A 12622-nucleotide genomic window follows, 5' to 3' on the forward strand; every position below is an offset into this window, starting at 1 on the left:
TGCTAAAGCTTTCAAGGTGAATGATTTCTCTTCAGCAGTGGGGAAGGCTGTAAAATAAATGCAACCATTTCAGAACTCTGGTCCCTTCTTGCTAACTCACATTAGGAGGTCGTGGTATGCCCTTTGAAGCAGTCAGGCAAGCCCAGGGCAGATGAGTTCATCTACAAGAGCATCTCTTTTTGCTTGCTCTGTGCTTTGACAAAATCAATTCAACTTGGCTCTTGATGTTCATTGTGGACAGTGCATTATCATTCATTCTTATAGTGGTACTGGTCCTCATGCCAGCCTTTCTGCCTGATTCCCACTGAACAGACTGGGTAATGAGGCTGAGAGAGATAATGACTTGCTCAAGGCAACCTGGTGAGTCCAGGGCTCAGATGAGATTTGGACTTGGTCGTTTATTGCTCTGTCTCTTGGTCGGTACTAGTTCTTAGAAGACTAATGCTAGGCCAGCAGTTTTTGGATATGTCAATGATATGCACAAAGCAAAGGGATTCTGAATGAAGTCATGCTCAGGTGTGACAAGAGTCCAAGCTTAAGCTGAGGAAGTGCTGATGCCATTTTGGGGCAGTAATATTCAATAGACCCATCTCTGCTGGCTCAATGTGGTTCACGTTCGGTCTCTAGACATCTACATGGTACATTCTCAAAAGGCCTCTTTCCCCTCTGTAGGTCTAGTAACATAGTCCACTATAGGTAGCCATGGTTTGTTGGTTTGTTTTTGGTGCTAGCTTCTTGGTTATTCTGGTGAAATTTTGACATTGCATTTTGTGTGTGCTTAAAAAAAATTAATGCAATAACAAAATATAAAATTAAAACTATAATGGGTAGTAGCATAAGCTGAAGTGGTTAAGCTTAGGGTAGCATCCTGTTTGGAAAGAGACAAGCCTCTGCATTCCCGATTTGAAGTGGATGGATTACTTTTTTCTGACCTCTAGTCATTACACCTTTGCTATGATACTTCACTTACTGCTTTGAAAGTGGCTCCACTGGAGAATTTTTTAAAACTCACTGACTGGTAAAATACCTGTTAGCATACTCCCACCTATGATCTGAAATGCACGAATCTGTGATTTTTCCAGGGCTGATTAGGAATGGTGGTAACAGTGGTGCTTACCTTCATGTATTTCTCATGATGTCTGTGGCTTTCCTCCTGCTTTCCTTGAGCAAAGGGATGTGGCCCCTGATTGGCCATTTGCTACATTGTCCAGGCAGTGAACAACATTCTGGTCTCCAAAATGCAACCTTCAGTTCTTCTAGGTTATGCTGCTTAGACGTCTTGTCTCAGCCTTTGTGTTTCTCCTGCTATTGCCATGGCCTGGCATATGGCTGTATCATCTCTTGTGCTTAACCTCCCCTCTACCCGGAACTCTCTTCCTATTCCATTCTGGAAGTGAAGCACCACCTCTTTGCCAGTCTTTTCCAGCTTTCTTTCTTCTTCTTTCTACTCTAGAAGCTAATGAGGATGTTGTATGTTTTATTATCTAGCTGGTGTATGGTTTGTTGTGAACCCCATTGCTGACTAAGATAGTCAAAGGAGGTTTGTCTGAGGGTGCTGCCAGTTCACCTGGTGGTGTTTCAAAGACGATCCTTCTCTGTAGTTGCTCCAAGGCTTTGGAACACATTCCTTGTTCCAAGCAAAAGAGCTTCTCCATTCCTGATGGTTGTTAGGACACAACTGAAGACACATCTCTTCACTCAGGCTTTGGTTGAATATGAATTATATTATTAGATAGATAGATTTAAAATATTTGGTGGTTTTATTTTTTGTAAACTGTCTTGAGATTTCTGTAATAGGTGGTATATAAATGTATTAAATACATTAATATATGCCAGTACCTGGTGATGCTGGGCCCCACTTTCCTTGTGAAAGGGATAAGTTGAGGACCCCTCAAGAGAAAAGTCCTGATGTTGAATGGGATATATTGAGAAGTTGGCCTGGATATTCACTGCTAAGGTGCTGTCCCTCTGCTTCTTTGTTTGTATGCCATATATGCAACAGTCAGAGGTGGGACCATGGAAGAAGAAAAAGGTTTACTGAGTAGGAGTGGAAGATGTTTGAAGATGGGGATGAGAGTTGATATGATTAAATTTATTCCAGGCCCTGACCACAAAAATGTGGGCAAGTGTGGATGCAAGTGAGAAAGGGCTTGTAAAAACCAAGACAGAGATCTGTGCAAGATCAGCATCAGGATGCAAGTCAAAGCAAGATTGGGTTTGAATTGCAGAACACCTAGTGCATTGGACAGTTCCAAGATGGCATAGATGAACTGGTCAAGGAAATAGGGCTGGGCAAAAGCAAGCCAAAAGTAAGAGTACACAAGCAGTGTCAAACAAGAAGCATGGTCAGCTTCACAGAGGGTCAAAAGCAGGAAATTGGAATCAGACAGTAGTATGTTGGACCAAGATAGACCAGAGCCATGCACCAAACTGCTGGATGGGAGGTGCTATTGATGCCAGCTGGCATGCAGAGTTAAGGATAGTTGATAGGAGGCAGAAGATAGAGAGTTGTTAGCAGGTTGTCTGATCAGGAGTGGAAGTAGTAAGAGAATGTTGCGAGTGATGCTTGATTCAGTAATGCACAGAGGCCTCCCTTTCAGCCTAGTACAATTTTATAAGTTTTACACAAGTAACTGGAGTCGAACCAATCACTTTGGCTTTCATGTAAATATTCACGGAGATACAAATTCTTCTTTGAGTATTAGTTTAATGACATGAAAACCAGAATTTGAACTGCAAGACTGAAAAGCCTGTTTTATTTTACCGCTTTTGCTTATATAGATCAACTTGCTACATATATAAAGTTAGATCTTGTGCCAGAAGCAAAGGAAATTGGGTCTTAGACTGAGTTGTGGTTCTATTTTCCCCCAGTTTCAATCAGCTCATAAAAATCTCAGTCATACTCCCCTCTCAATCTGCCGACAACATCCCATCCCTGAGTTCTCATTGCCAATGGCCAGTCCATCACCACAGAACCTTCCAGGGCAAAGTCAATGACTCGGGCAATTTTTAACCAGTGGGCTTTCTCACATCAGAGCTAATGTACTGAATCGCCAACCAGCTTCTCTCTGACAAAATTGCATGCCAAACTTGCATTCCATAGTGATTTAATAGTCTTTGGGGAAGGAAGGCATGTGTGTGAAGGACCCTCACCCTGAAATATCCATTTCTGATTACAGATTCTTATCAGATTTGTAAAGGCCCTGCATGTTGGTGCCCAGAACACCCTCTAAAATGTTCGCACTGCTTAACTGTGATGTTTAAAAAGTTATTACATCATAGGCAGCAAATAGGACAGCAAATAGTGAGTAGGGCACAGCCTGGCTTAGGGGACTTTGTATATTACCGGTATTGGGTTAAACATATGTAACTGAGTAGATCATGTTGTTATGATATATAAACAACAGGATGATTGCCTCATGTTGTTATGATATATAAACTCCAGGATGATTGCCTTCAGCATAGTAAAGTGTTGCACAATGCTTTAGTATGTGGTGATTGTTCCTGTCTGTCTGTCTGTCTGTCTGTCTGTCTATCTATCTATCTATCTATCTATCTATCTATCTATCTATCTATCTATCTATCTAATTCTCTAAGGCATACCTGTGGCTAATACCGTGTGTGGCAGCTCTCGCAAGAGTTTGCGAGCAGCTGCTGGGAGTTGCGAGAGCTGGTGAGGAGGGAGGACTGAGGAGGAGGAGACGTCGTTGTCATTGCGAGCCGCCGAGGATGGCCGAGCAGGTGGTGAAAACGCTGGCCTCCTTGCAAGGAGTATGAGAGCTCATGGGAGGGGGAAGGAGGTGAGGGGAGGTCAAGGAGAAAGCATGGCTGCCACTGCAGGTGACAAAAATGGGTCGCTGGGCTCCTCGCAAGGAGGATGAGAGCTGGTGGGGGGAGGGACGTCGAGGAGGTGGTGGTGGCACCACTGCAAGCAGCCGAGCTGGCAGAGAAAATGGGACCACCGGCCTCCTTGTGAGGAGGATGAGAGCTGCCGGCAGAAAGGGCAGTGAGGGAAACTGGCTGAAGAGATGGGAGAAGAACTGGCTGAGCCCTAAAATGGAGGAGGGAGAAAGGGAGAACTAGGGGCGCAGATGGTCTGTGCCTGGGTCAGATAGTTTTTATTAATCCTTGGATCAGAGGTTTTCAAAGAGGGGTACATGAATCCCTGGAGGTACTTTGGAGCTTTGTGTAGGGAGTATATTTATTTATTTATTTACTTACTTACTTACTTACATTTATATCCCACTCTTCCTCCAAGGAGCCCAGAGTGGTGTACTACATGCTTAAGTTTCTCCTCACAACAACCCTGTGAAGCAGGTTAGGCTGAGAGAGAAGTGACCCAGAGTCACCCAGCAAGTATCATGGCTGAATGGGGATTTGAACTCGGGTCTCCCCGGTCCTAGACCAGCACTCTAGCTACTACACTACACTAGTTCCTATACACGGGGTACAAAGAACCCTCCCATTTCCCTTACTCACGTGCATGCTACACTTTTGGCTCCCTTTCTGGGAGGGGAGGAGTGTCAGGCAGCATCCCTTCTTCCTCTTCATGAGATTGGCTGGCTGTATTCTCGCGCTCAGCCCACCCTTCCCTCATATTGGCTGACAGGCTGAGCTGCAAGGGAAATTCTGGCTGGTGTTCCACATTGGCATTGCCCTTGCTACTGAGCCTGTCAGGCTAGTTGAGGAGTGGGCTGAGCCTGAGCACCTAGCCATTCAGTCACATGGAGAGGTGGAGGGAGAGGCAGGGTCAGGTGAGTGGAGTCCTGGCTGTGAGGCTTCAGAGAATAGAGGAGGAGGAAGGAAGCCACAGTGTAGAGTTAGGGGTGTGGTTGTTGTCGTCGATGATGATGATGATGATGATATTGTTGCCTCATTCCAGGGCTTGTACCCCACACCCCAGCACAATTATTGTGGGGTTGTGACTGGGGGTGGTGGTGGTCACAATTATTGGCTGCTTATACGCGGTACCTGAGCTGAAACTTTGAGATAGAAGGGGTACACTTGTTCAATAAGTATGAAAACCCCTGCCTCAAGAAAATGTGTGATAAGTAATCACTCACTGGCTGTGACTGAGCATGTGTGGAAAGCGAAGCAAAAGGAGTTGGCAACATCCTCAGAAAGTTCCTGGTTAGGTACCAAGTCTGCCTGACTCACAGGCAAGAGCTGGGAAAGATGGCAAAGCTCTGCTGTTCCAAGATCACTCTTGCATCTTCTCTTCAAATGACTTTCTGAAGCAAGGCAAGGAGTTGGATGGATCTGGTTGTATTGATCCAGCGGTTCCTTGTGGGTGCAGCATGAGCTTCAGTGCACGGCACGCATGCAGCTTCCTCAGTTGCAAGCACTTCCCCTTTTGCTTAAAGAGAGCAGGTAGCTTTGTGCATGTGATGGGATGTTGTTCCTTCTGTTTAAGTGAATTAATAATAATAATAATAATAATAATAATAATAATAATAATAATAATAATTCGATTTCTATACCGCCCTTCCAAAAATGGCTCAGGGCAGTTTACACAGAGAAATAATAAATAAATAAGCTGGACCCCTGTCCCCAAAGGGCTCACAATCTAAAAAGAAACATAAGATAGAGACCAGCAACAGTCACTGGAGGTACTGTGCTGGGGGTGGATAGGGCCAGTTACTCTCCCCCTGCTAAATAAAGAGAATCACCACGTTAAAGGGTGCCTCTTTGCCAAGTTAACAGGGGTGGAGCTGGTTTGTACAGGAGCTCCATGAGCACTTTGGAGAATGTACAGAGCCCTGGGTTGCAGCTAGGGACCATACTGTTAACTCTTTCTATGATTTGTAGATCCTGCTAGTAACTTGCACCCTGTACCTTGAAACCTGGGTTGTACTCATCTCTGCCAGATTTTTTTTACCACTGCAATCAGTGCTTTGTGTGTGTGTGCTTTTTAAAAGTACCAACCTTACTGTAATATTCTTTAACACTAGTAGCTATCATCACATACTCTGTAACTCCTGTGACTTCTTCTGTTCTTTATGTTTTAATTTTCTGATAGGGATGCCTCCATGTCTTTCCGTAACTATTTTTTTTTAAAAATTATGGTTTTGTAAACTGCAGCAAAATGAGCACAGTCTAAAATGGGTTTCATGCCTTACTGTGTTCAAGTTTTGGTGTAATTAAAAACAAACAAACCTCAAGTCTGGCCCCCAAATGTAAAGTTTAGTTCAGGAAATGCTGCAGGAGGGAAACATATGGATTCTTAACAAGTTACAATGTGTGGAACTTGGAAAGCTTGCTGCATTGGGATAGTAAGGAGCAGAACATTCAGTTACAACATATTAAGGATGCTGAGGCAATCCCAGTTTCCTTTAAGGAGCTCATTTGGCCCATGGAACTCATAATTGGCATTGCTTATACAACATTATCATCTTCTTCCTGAGCATTATCAGCAGTGAGTTTGAAACTGGAAATGCCCTTCAGAATAAAAGTTTCATAATACAAACCAGGCAATGCCCTCAAAAGCAGCCTTAGCTCGGCATGCCTGTGATCGGATCATGGAGCTGCAGGTGTCAGAATTTGGAAGATGGAAATGATTGCATGTTGAGGAAATTTGGAAGGAATGTTAACAAGGATGTTCTGGTTTCTCCCTCTCCCTCTTTCTTTCTCTGTCTCTCTTCCTCTGTCATATACATATGCTTGCTTTTATTTCCTTTCCAAGCTTTTGCTTGTTATTTGACAAATGACCGCCGGTTCCAGTGTCACTAAGTCTAAATGTTTGTTTGTTTTTTAAAAAGTGCCTTGTTCCAAATAACAAATCCATCTACTATCCAAAGAAAATTGAATGTGAGGTGTGTAAATTAGGAGTGCTTCATGCATGTAATTTCCTTTCCCTTGGTATATGCTGATATAGGAGGAAAGGCAAAAAACCTAAAACAAAAGAAGTATACACTATCTTGTGTGAAAAACACACATCTGTCTCTCTGTTAGGTGCTCAGTTTTGGGGAAACTGTGTTTGTCAATGGGTTCCTAGCAAATGCACACCTGCCGAAATGGGCACATACTATCTTTATACAATGGTTATACTTCCAATGCCCTCCACAACACTACTGTACCTCCAAGTAGGGAAAATTAACATGTGTATGTGGTCAGGTTATTGTGCACAAGCATTCTAGGCAAACTTTGCTGATAGTCCCTTACTATCCCCCCCGCCCCCCGCAGATATGTACAAGGTAGACTATTATATTGGTGGTGTCTTTAAACATCTCCTTTGGGTGTTATACTAGACAAATTACTGTACTGCTGAATAACACTGTCTCCATCTGCATATTTCGCGATCCTTCTTATTGAAAAAGTATGGTGTTCTTAAAATACTTTCTCATTGTGTTTATGGATATACAGTTAAGTCACTTTTTGGGGGGGTACATTTTGCCCTCTTCGTAAAATACAGCTGGCCTCTGGCAGAGCTCATTCTGCTTATTTTAGGCTGGAGATAGAAGATGATTTTTTCAGAGTTGGAGATGGTTTGAAAGGGAGATCACAGCTTGTAGTGTAAATACCCATCCCACTCTTGCCTCTGGTACACAGGTTTGACAGGTATTTATACTTTCCCAAAGCCTCAAAAACCTCTTTCCCCACCAGTGACAGTGCAGCAAAAGGAATATTGGTGTACATTGTGGGAAGTGAAGCTTCTTTAAAAGTATTGTTCATCTTTGCTTCCTTTAGTTAACTTACTAATGAATTGAACTCATGCAAAGCTGTTGCATTTGATCCAGCCATTCTCCTGTTACACATGAACGTATGAATATGAACAAGTCAGCTGACTTGTGCTGACTTTGACCTTTGGTGTATCTAGGCCAGTATTGTCCCCACTGATTGGCAGGAGCTCTCCAGGGTTTCATGTAGAGGACTTTCAGTGGTGGCAACTTTGGGGGTACAGAAGGAGCAAGGTACATTTCTGAGAGGGTGGCTAAACTTTGCTACACATGTTACATTTCTGAAATAAAAATGTGTATATTTCACATTAATGTTGCCATCGTAAACATAAATGGAAAGGAGCTCATGGGAAACTGATATATATTTTGATGCTTGTATATACTGGTTGAGAGATAATAGATAACAATAAAGAAAAGCAATCTAGGTACCAACAAAAGTGCTTTTCCTTCAAGTTACCGCAGGGGTCCAGTAATAGATCAGGGGCAGGGAGGCAAGCTTTCTGGCACTGCCTATGAAGTTCTGCCTGAAGATGCTGGGGGTTGAACCTGGGACCTTCTGCATGTAAGGCTTATACTCTGCTCCTGAGCTGTGGGCCCATCCTCAAGGGTTTGCCTTAACTGCCAGTAATACTGTGTAGAAACCCTCAGTAAATATTATGTAGTACTGTGTCTGCCATTTTATGTAGTATTCTGAAAGAAACTGACTAGAACCAAAATAGATGGGGTACCAATGTTTAGTGAAATGTGTAGAGACCAGGTGGGGTGAGAGTGACCAGAGACATCACTTGGAATCACAGGTGGCAGTACTGCTATACAAGGGTATCTCCCAACATGTTGTTTTAACTCTGTGGCTAGTGTGTCTGGTACTCACTTGACTCAGGAAATTCTGTCTATCTGCATTACCTTCTGGATGACCTAGACACAAACCTGGTAAGCTATGACCGTTAGAGCTAATGCAATGATACAACAGGTGGAGTGCTATAGAAATGCTTCCCTTGACTTATGTCATCAAACAGTAGCCTGTGTATCCTTGACCTATGTTTTATGGGCTTCAATGGACTTTAATGGGTATACAAACTTCCTGGGAGGGCTTAGATCCAGTAGTCATGAAAACAAGCCTATAATAAAGCAATTGGCTATTCAAGAGACAGAATGTACAGATCTATGAATGTTTCTTCCAAAGCAGGCCTCGCAGTTACCATGGAGGCCCAAAATGGGTTTCCTGTGTCAAGTCATTTTTGTGCCTGTTTGTGTCATTTTTGTGTTTGCATTGTGTTACCATGTGGATTGATGCCATCATAGGGCGTTATTGCCACCATGGAAATGACTCAACATGGGGAGGAGGAGAGCTGGTCTTGTGGTAGCAAGCATGACTTGTCCCCTTAGCTAGGTCCGCCCTGGTTGCATGTGAAAGGGAGACTAGACATGTGAGCACTGAAAGATATTCCCCTCAGGGGATGGAGCCGCTCTGGGAAGAGCAAAAGGTTCCAAGTTCCCTCCCTGGCTTCTCCAAGATAGGGCTGAGAGAGACTCCTGCCTGCAACCTTGGAGAAGCCGCTGCCAGTCTGTGAAGACAATACTGAGCTAGATAGACCAATGGTCTGACTCAGTAAATGGCAGCTTCCTATGTTCCTATGTTCTGGGGAATCTTTGGAAACTGTTACCTGGGGTTTGACTCCAAGCTATATCCTGATGTTAAGTCATTGTGACTACAGCTGTGAACCCCAGCTAACTGAGCAAAAAGTAAAAAGAAGAGAAAAATACTTCAGTGAAGAGTTAAGGCAAACTGTGCCATATGCCTTGAGGCCCGAACAGTCCATTCACTTAGTGCATTTTTAACTCATCTGCTGTGTTATGTTTTCATCATCTATCCATTATTCATGCTTAGATATATTTCTTAATTGCTATCATTCCTGCCTTAAAAGGTATTCTGCTGAAATAAGTTCCATTGATTTAAGTGGAATGCACTTTCAGAGAAGTGCCTTAGGATCACAGCTATTAGCATATCTTTTATTAATCACACCCTTTGCTTTTTGGATGTTAAGAACTTCAGTTGGTTGTGAATTTTGTCTACGCCTTTAAGTCTGCTCCGTGCAACCTATGCAGTGTACAATTCAAATTCTGTGTGTTCTGCCTGAAGATGCTTGGACATCCCCACTACCTTAAATGTAAAGAAAAAGAGCTGAGATTCTTCCACCCCTTGTTCCCCTCATCCGGGTGTGCAGTACATGCACAGCGCTGTAGTGAGCTGACCGTCCTCTCATGTCTGGCCTTCCTCTTGTGTCCCACTTCTTCTGTTGCCTCTTGCTCCTTTCGCTGCTGTTAGTTCCCTGTTGCTTTCAGTAGCTGCTGTTAAACTGATGCCAAAAGCTACAGTGACCTGAGGGTAAGGGCTGGGCTCATGCCTGAGTTATGGCCACCACACAGAAGTAGCTGAAAATGCTTGCATGTGGTTACAACTCTACAAAGGAGGTGCAAAAACGCTGAGAGCCTTCCAAAGCTCTCACTCTCCTTTTGAAAAGATTCAGTGCTTTCCCCTGGTCTGATCAATAATACCTTATTATCATCACACAAAAGAGAAGAAGCTTATCACAAGAAGGATTGTGAGGAAGAAAAGTGGGCTGAAGTAAATGTATTAATAGGAGCGACTGAAGGGAATAGTAATGATGGGCTTGGAACAATCTTAGAACCTATCAAGTGTGAGGAAAGGTTAAAAACCAGTTGCTAGAGAGCAGTGGTGTGAGAAGGCTACCGCCTGTAGGCTTCTGGGAGACTTCTTGTTGACCCATGTGAGAAGCAAGATGTTGTACTAGGAGGATGTTGTACTTTGGTCTGATCCAGCCGGGCTATAATTAATAAATTATAAGAGCATAATTGAAAATTAGTAATTATGCTCTTGTGGCCTGTCTCTGTTCAGTCAGAGAAAAGATTAAGGGAGGAATGGAGGGTGGCCCTGCGAAAAGCCTAAGGACATGCCCAAGGTCATTCTGGGAGTGTATGGCACAGCTGGTATGAAATTCAGATGGGTGTCCTCTCAGGAGCTTGTGCTTTGGTTGCCAAGGTCACTTTTTATGTGCATGAACATAGAATAGTAGCGTTTCCAGTGCTTGTAATGTGGTGCTTGTCACATGACTGGAGTCAGCAAAGTGTGATGTTTGCTTTTCCTTTTATTAAGGGTTTCTGTATTTGCTCTTTGTATGTTTTTCAACTTTTCTTGTATTGAGTAGTGCCTATAAACGAGGCTGTATGCTTAAAGAGGTGACAGCAATGTTTCAGGGAAAAGTGGGTGGGGTGGGGTGAGAGATAATAGAAACACTGTATGTAGTCTAGTCTAGTGGCTAGCAGCTATATATCCTAAATGGTTCCCCCCAAATATTGTGATAGCAGTGCTGTTGGCTTTTGGAACGTAATTACCATCTTGTGCATTCCCAGACTGTTCTATACGTGAAATGTGGGAGCTTCATAAAACACAGGCTTGAAGTTTGGATCCAGACTTCAGTCACTCATTCATGGCATAGCCTTCTCACAGGAATATAGGAAGCTGCCATATACTGATTCAGACCATAGGTCCATCTAGCTTAGTATTGTCTACACCAGGGTTTCTCAACGTGTGGGTCCCCAGATGTAATTGGACTTCAACTCCCATAATTCCCAACCAAAGGCCACTGGGGCTGGAGATTATGGGAGTTGAAGTCCAATAACATCTGGGGACCCACACGTTGAGAAACCCTGGTCTACACAGACTGGCAGCAGCTTCTCCAGGGTTGCAGGCAGGGATCTCTCTCAGCCCTGTCTTGGAGATGCCAGGGAGGGAACTTGGAACCTTCTGCATGGCTGCCAATATGTTCCTGGGCAAAATACATGGTGTTGGTTATAACCTATAAAGTCCTAAATGGCTTGGGCTCTGGGTATGTAGTCTGGGTATGTATGTCTTCTTCGTCATAAACCCCATTGCCCACTGAGATCATCAGGAGAGGTCCGTCTGCAGTTGCCACCAGCTTGTCTGGTGGCTGCTCGGGAACGGGCCTTCTCCGCTGCTGTCCTGAGGCTTTGGAATGCGCTCCCTAGTGAAATAACAGCCCCCCCATCTCTGACAGCTTTTAAAAAGTCTTTAAAGATGCATCTGTTCACTCAGGCTTTTAATTAAATATTGTTTTAATAGTTTTAATACTGTTTTAAAATATTGTTTTAAATTTTTTAAATTGTTGTAATGTTTTAACTTTTTGTTTTTGTTTTAACTAATGTTTTACTTTTTTTTTTTACTTTGTTGTAAATCTGCCAGAGACATAAGTTCTGGACAGTATAACAATATGTGAAATAAATAAAAATATTCTGAGAATATAGAAATAGTTCATTTCTGGCCTCATGGGCCTTGAAATATATGCTGCTGCTGCTCCTCCTATTATTTCATGTCTAACATGGTTCTAATCCCACCTTCCTTCCACTGTGGAACCCAACAAGGTTCCTTAGAATGTATTTGTCTAGCAGTGTCTTCTCTTCAGACACAAACACCCAACCAAGACTTGCCCTCTACCACTCCAACTGGGAATGCCAAGATCATGCATTCCACACAGGTAAGCAAAGAGTGGGGAGAAATCCTTTGCCTATGAAGGCTGTATATACGTCTCATATGCTGACTATAAACTAGGTTGGCTCACCATTCCTCCCATACACAGCAGCTAATATCAATCTCTTCTTCACAGAAGACACACTCCTGGTAGAGTGTAGCTGGCAGTACTTCTGCCGGCCCAAACACTCACGAGTCCTTTCGCCTTTCAGGATTGCAAGCTGGCCACACAGAATTTCATTACAGCGCCCCCCCCTCCCCCGAGGGAGAAAAATATTGCCTCACTCACAGCACTCTCTGTCCCAGAGCAGGCAGGCTGGCTGGGACTGGAGCCAAGGGCACTACATGAACACTCAGGTGCCACCATTCTCACAAAACC

General features: G+C 43.5%; 1 protein-coding gene across 16 annotated transcripts in view; it reads left to right on the forward strand.

Moving 5' to 3' along the window:
- TNS1 (tensin 1) overlaps window positions 1-12622 on the forward strand; it is a 432927-nt gene that overhangs the window by 173652 nt on the left and 246653 nt on the right. The gene's annotated exons all lie outside the window — the stretch shown is intronic.

The sequence above is a fragment of the Hemicordylus capensis genome, chromosome 1 (assembly GCF_027244095.1).
Source record: "Hemicordylus capensis ecotype Gifberg chromosome 1, rHemCap1.1.pri, whole genome shotgun sequence".
Classification (NCBI taxonomy): domain Eukaryota; kingdom Metazoa; phylum Chordata; class Lepidosauria; order Squamata; family Cordylidae; genus Hemicordylus; species Hemicordylus capensis.